A 7624-nucleotide genomic window follows, 5' to 3' on the forward strand; every position below is an offset into this window, starting at 1 on the left:
AAATGTTCTTTCCCCCCCTCAGATTTTTACTTAGGAGCTGTGCGATTATTTTATTTCTAGTTTGGTTTTGTTTAGAATAGTTGTGTAGCAATTTTTTTCCCCCTCGGATTTTTGATTTAAGTAAACTCTTCCAACATTAAATTAAAAATTCTCATTTTAATTAAAAAGTTCTCTAAATAAATGAAAATCTCTTTCCCAGTAAAAAAAAGCTTTATCTTCCTAGAATCTAACGGGGAAAAAATCAAATGTGTTTTTAGGAAGTGACTGAAAATAATGTTAGATATACTAAAAATTTGCATGAATAATTTCGTATTAAGTGACTGAATAATTGATGAGCGAATTTGATCTCATTCGTACATTGCCATGATCAGTTCATATATATTAATCAGCAAGTGAATAAAATAGCGAGAGTGGTGTAATACTATATAATATAAATTACTTTATGATTGTCTATCATACATTAATAATTGTTCCATAGAACTGGAATGTGTATATTTAATAACTACATCTAGGAATAAGCTTATAAGATTCTGAGGAAAAAAAAAATTATCCTGGTCTTATGGGCACTAATAGTCAACAAAGATTTAATCACCTAGTTAGTTAATTTAATACAGTTGGTTAGTCTAGCTAGACGCGGTTTCGTTGCAAACCAAGAAAGAGGATGATTGTGATTTGTGAGATGAATTGACGTGATAGAAAATGTTTTATCCTTCAAGGTTCCCCAATTCCGAGTACCCCCGCAGTCTATGGGATTTGCCCAGCCTGTTTTTTTGAATTTTGCAACCACATATTAGACCACAATAAACTTTATTCATAATTAACATTTTATTAAAAGGATGCATCCAAATCCAACTCCATGTGAACGTCACTAGTTTCTCTTAACTTCATATGTATTTATTTCTTCATTAGAAGCTGAAATGAAATGTATTTAATTTTCAATGGAAAATCACAATCCAATTAAAGGTTTTAACTCTCTCTCAACTCCCTAAATTGTTCTCTCAAGATTGGATGAAAAATGAGGGTGGGAAGCCCTCTTTATATAGCCAAAATTTTGGCTCGCACCCAAGACCCCTGTTTTTTTTTTTAAGGCATTTGTATGTGTTTTACAATGAGAAATCTATTAATATGTAAAATTAGATGATGACTATTAATATTTTTTAAGGCATTTGTTTCATCACATTGTGAGGAAGATGACTATTTAGTTCTAATTCTTGAAATTAAGAGAAAAATAGAATCCATAATTTATTAAGACTCAAACTCATGTCCTCAAAATTTTTGAAGAACAAGACCGCACGACCCTTTGTTGGTTAATCAAGACCCAACTAACAAAAGCTAACAACATTGATAAAAACATATATAAGAAATGAATCAGAAACAAAAAATAAATGTGCTAAAATCCACTGAAGAACAAGACCACATGATTTCATTATTCAACACATCAATGTTACAAGGCTTTGGAGCTTATTATAGAGAACAAGATAACACAACTTTCACTTATTGACTCTTTCTCTGTAGCCTCGATGAGATCTGCAAATTTAGCACATCAAATAACCTTATAAAGGTCGTTTTAATTTACCGAAACTAGAAAGAACCAGTTATTTTTTAGCAACCCGGGCTAAGAGCCAATTTGGAATTGCAGTTGCAAATTAAATAGGCTGCTTTAACTGTGCGGATGCAATAAGTTGCTGAGTAAAATGTAATTTGGTGTTTGTTAAACTTTGTTGTTATGGTTACTGTGAGTTTGAATAGCAGTGAATATACATTTGGTAAATTTGATTACGAACTTGTTGTTTATCATATAATGACCAAAATAGATAAAGTTTAAATTACCTTTTATTTTTTTTAAGAGTATGTTTAATAGATGCCTTTTTAAAACACATAAAATTATGTAAAGTAAGAAAAAAACTCAATTAAAAAAATATAATGCACTCCATAATCTGTTACATAAAATATGATAAAAATTCACACTAGTACATAGTCCAAATAAAATAAAAAAGTACTATGCGTTACATTTACATTAAGCTTGTTACAAGAAACACAATGACTATAAAAAAAAATATAAATAGATTGAACATTAAAAGCCAGGATTATGAAATTATTTTTAAAGTCATGGTTAACTTTCATATGAAATTGTTCATAGTTCAAACAAATTTACTTTATCATATACAAGCTTATTAAATCTTATAATAGAAAATAAAAGTAAAATATATAACATATAAACTTACTGGATCAAAAATTTAATAGTGGAGAGAATGTATAGTAGTTATGGTGGTAATTTGATTTTGATAGTAATATGATATCTAATGATGTATGTAAAAATAAGACATAATGTTTTTTAAATATTAAGGTTAAAATAGAAATTCTAAAAAGATGTGGTAGCCTATTTAATAAGCTACTTATGAAATTGAAAAGAACCACCTACCTACTTTTTAAAACTCCTGTCAAAATAGAGAAAATTATGAAATAAATAACTTTTACAAAACATATAAAATTATGTCACAAATTATGAACTAAGTAGCTTATTAAGGGTCAGTTTTGATTGCGGTTGCTGATTAAATAAGTTGCTTTGATTACAAAAACAGCTTGGTATTTGATAAATTGTGTTGTTGCGATTGTTGTGAGTTTGAAAATTAATGTACACGTGTTTGGTAAATTTTATTACAAATGTATTGTTTTATTATATAATGACCAAAATAGATATAAGTTTAAATTATCTTTTTTTTTGGAGTATATTCAATGATATTTAGACATGTTTTTTTCTTTTTAAAACACGTAAAATTACATAAAGTGAAAAAAGAAATTGATAAATTTATGTATACAAAATATGATAAAAATCACCCAAGCCCGATATGACCACGTTTTTTATTTCCTTTCCTTTTAAATTTTGTAACAGTTTTCGCAATTTAATTTAAAATCAAAAGCATCTTTGATTTGTAAAAAAAATTTGAGTTGTTATAGAATTGAATAATTTGAATTCAATGGGCTGTTACATTGTGAATAAATTTTGAGCTGTTACATAATTGAATTATTTTGAATTCAATGGGCTGTTACAGAAGCAAATAAAATAAAATATTCAATTCAAATATTCAATTTTTATTCAATAGTTACATACCCTCATGTATATAAAAGGCAGTATTCCTCTTTTGTTTTAACCACAACAAACACACGGAGCTTTTAAAAAATTTTCCTCCTCTAACGTTTTGTTCTGATAAAGATTCTACATCATTGTTGTTTGCCAGAATTATTTGTCTGTACTTGACAAATAATTTGTTTCCGTTGTATCATGAGAAACAGATACTAACAAACCTAAAACACCGTAATGGGCGGTAAATCTGTTTTAAGGAGACTGTTGTTTAAAAGACCTTGGGTTTTTTCTTTTTCTTTTCTTTTTGTTTTTCATTTTCTTTTCTGTTGTTTATTTTGTTGTTGCTCCAACGATTTACTGCAACCATGTTTACTAACTTTCACTTGTTGTTTACTTATATGAATTTATGTTCTGTTGCAATTTGATCAATATACTTCCAATTGTTGACTCACTAAAATTTTTCTATAATTATGGCGTATGGAAAAATAAAACATAATTATTTTTTTAAATATTGAGACTATAATAAGAACTTTAAAAAGGTATGATAGCTTATTTAATAAGTTGTTTATGAAAAGTAACACTACTTACTTTTAAAAGCTGTTGTCAAAATAAAGAAAATTATGAAATAAACAGTTTTTACAAAATTTATCAAATATTATTTTTATCACAAATTATAAAATAAGTAATTTATTGAGTTTTAACTTGATTCCCAAACCGAGCCCAAGTTTCAACCTCAATCTTAATCAATCTTAAATGAGGCTAACTGTTGACCAGCTTGACCAAAGCTCCTTCACATGCGCATCACGTGTAAACTTAAATGACCTCAAAACGACTAGACAACTACTAGCTTCTGAATTGTCGTCTATTGTGCTTAATTTCTAGCATGTGACGTCGCAGGTTTCCAGATGACCTATTAGTTGAATTCCAAAACCATAGATGACAATGTCATTCGCTCAGATTTTGAGACCGCAATTCAACTATACTCAAGCTTTTCATGATACCAAAAGAAATAATCTTGACATACCTGAAATGAAAGACGGGGCGAAATTGAAATAATGAACTGTTGAAACAAAGGTAATTTTCATAGAGACGAGACATAATCGAAATAATGAATTATTATTATTATTATTATCTTTTAGTAAAAGAGTAATATTATTAAATAAAAAGCCCGCTACAAATTATAGAGATTTTCAAGGGAAACTCTAGAAACCAAACAGTAAAAGACTCTGGGGACAAAGTCAATTTCGCGATATACAAGGCCATTAGATATGAACACAAACAATAATACTAAACACAAGTCTTTGATAATAACATCTATGCTACAAATTTACAATGAATTTTGAATCAGAATTCAATAAGATATAATAAGAAAAAAGAAAAGGGAAAGAAAATTGATGCTTCAAACGAGTTGATCAAGTTGAATAACAAGCACTGTTAAAAATGCAGTAGTCCTGATTAGATGGGGAATTAAGGAGATCATGTGGATCAGTTGCACAAAGCATTTAGAAAATTCACACAGGTCGTTTTCAGGCCATGTGCCACAAATTTTTATTTTATTTAATTTTTTCATAAACGAGTTAATTTCAACTCCGCGTTATTTGCTGACCAATTATCGTAAACTCCAAAAATAGTTCGAGAGTTTTTTTTTTTTTGAATAAAAATAGTTCGAGAGTTGAAACTTATGATCTGTGACTAATTTGAGATCTTAGCTTCTTGTGTAGATGATTTTGATTGGAGAAAAGTAGATTGCAGAAAAGTGAAACGTGGGGGCCTGCTAAACCATTTTAAGACTTATAGTTACCATGTTCAACCAATGAAATAAATAAAATAAATAAAAAGCCAGAACTTACCAATAAGAAAAGGCAAAAAAGAAAAAAAAGGCTATGGGCCATTGTAGATTGTGGAATTGGGGTCCAACCATTCCAATTTGTCTTGTGTCCTTTATATTTAGGGAAATTATTGTTTGTATACTCTTAATTTACTTCATTATAAAAAATACTACAACACTTTGAGGGTATATCAATCGTCCATCTTAAGTTGATAAAATATATCAACTGACCACCAAATCGTTAGTTGCCGTTTAAGTATGATGACGTCAGAAGGATAATTTAGTCTTTTCATATGATACAAGTGATAATTTAAGGGTATACAAGTGATAATTTTCAAGAGTAAAATCGTCAATTCACTATAATTCTATTAACTTTCAAACAACAACCAACGATTTGGTGGTCAGTTGATACATTTTATCAATTAAGGGTGGACGATTGATACACTCTCAGAGTATTATAGTATTTTTGATAACAGAGCAAATATAGGGTATACAAATGATAATTTTCCTTATATTTAAATCATATTAAAAGCAAAAAATAGTCGAATTAAACCAACTTATATAATTTTTATCGCACTCTTTTCCTCCGTTACAAACACTTTAAAATTACAAAAACTTAAAATTAAAAGAAGTAGTCAACTGTAATAGCGTAAAAATTTGATCTAAAGTAAACTTCATTCAATTTACAGTTTCATTTTGCTGAGAAGATAATTCTACGAAGTTTTCATAATCTATTAACATTTGAAATGGAAGCAGAGAGAGCAATTGACGAAGCTGGGTTTGTTGATGAAAAAAAGGGGTAAGCGACGGTTATTTTAGAGATTGTAAAAGGGGTTTGATAAGGGTAGTGGAGGGGTGTTAATAGCATCCCTCGCTGGCTTGTGCACTGGAACAATTTTAATTTTTTAAGCCCAAACATCTTCAATGGGCAGCCTATAAGTTGCTGCTACAGTTGTCTTGTTGATGGTGGACGCAGTCAATTTTATGTTGTTCGAAAATTATGTTAACACTAAGATTGGAATCCCCAATGTTATTGGTAATGGATAATTAGAGGTGTTCGCTGATCGGATTTTATGGATTAGATATTAATCCATATATGATCTATGATTTTGCGGGTTATAAATTTTCAATCCAATCCAATCTACGAATTGATTAAATTCAATTTAAATCCAATCCATACATCTGCGGGTCATATGAGGATTTGACCCAATCCATATCCAATCTACCATTTTACGGATTGGTTTGCGGACCGAAAATTTTTAATTCGGTCCAATCCATGAACTAATTAAATAAAAAAAATTAATATAAAAATAATTTTACTACCGATCAAATTTAAAATGAAATAAGATTTAAATAAATAAATTGTTTAAATAAAGGTAGAAAATACATTTAAAGTTTCAAAATATAACACACTAAAATGAAAAAAATCTCATTCGTTTAGGTCAGTACATGGAAATTAACTATTTAGGAAATTTTTAATTCTGTCAAATCCACGAACTAACTAAATAAAAGAATTTAATATAAAAATAATTTTACTACCGATCAAATTTAAAATTAAATAAGATTTTAATAAATTAATTGTTTGAATATAGGTAGAAAATACATTTAAAGTTTCAAAATATAACACACCAAAACGAAAAAAATTTCATTCGTTTAGATCAGTACATGGAAATTAACTATTTAGGAAGCTATATTTGTTTATTTAATTATTTTTTATTTTATATTATTATTGGATAAGATATAATATATTATTAATATAACTATATTTTAACTTATTTATTTACTAGTAAGTACTAATGCCATATTTATAAGTTTTATTTTTAATTACATAAATACTTTTTATTTTTTTTTATTCATGAATTTTTGCGGATTTACAGGAGTAGATTTATATCTAATCCACCGATTGCGGATTATCAAATTTTCAATCCAATCCAATCCATCAATTAACAGATCGGATTTTTACGGATTAAATTTCTACGGATCAAACAGATTGAGTGAATCAGATTAGATTCTGAACACTCCTATGGATAATGGTAGGATTTCAATATTTAGATAGTAATTTATATCCTAACTGATTTGAGATTCGTCTATTAAATGATATTTTATTGATTATAAACTTTAACATAGACTCCAATTTTTTAAATCTATTGAAGAGTAGAGAACTGATGAATTGCACTTGGGACATATTATCACGTCTTGATTTAGTGATAAGTTTTTGGTTCAATTAATTAAAAAGATTAGAATTAAATGACTTTAAATAGGTTCACATGGAATTCAATGTCGCGGGGGTTAAGTTTAAATAACAATGTATTTTTTTTAAAAATACAATAAATAATAAATACCAAAATACAAATTCATTAAAACATTTCATTCAATACATTTACAATTATCTCAATGTGTTTTCGTAGGTTACAATTTTTCAAGGATAATGTTATTATCAACACTATAACATAAGAATTAAAAACTCCCTAGACCATAACATTAATTCTTTCATCTAAGAGAATCCTAAAAAAATCAAAGAAGTGATAATCAATCAAGAGATGCTTACCTAAATAATGAGAGATAAAGTATAAATGGTGCGTTTACTAATCCGTAATCGGAATGAGATGGAATCGAAATGAGCTGAAATGAAAATGAGGAATATGAATCGGAATTTACTGTTTACTTTAGTCCGCCCATAAGACCCCCACAGCTTCGATACGGTAACATAA

The sequence above is a fragment of the Citrus clementina genome, unplaced genomic scaffold, assembly GCF_000493195.1.
Source record: "Citrus clementina cultivar Clemenules unplaced genomic scaffold, Citrus_clementina_v1.0 scaffold_1, whole genome shotgun sequence".
Classification (NCBI taxonomy): domain Eukaryota; kingdom Viridiplantae; phylum Streptophyta; class Magnoliopsida; order Sapindales; family Rutaceae; genus Citrus; species Citrus x clementina.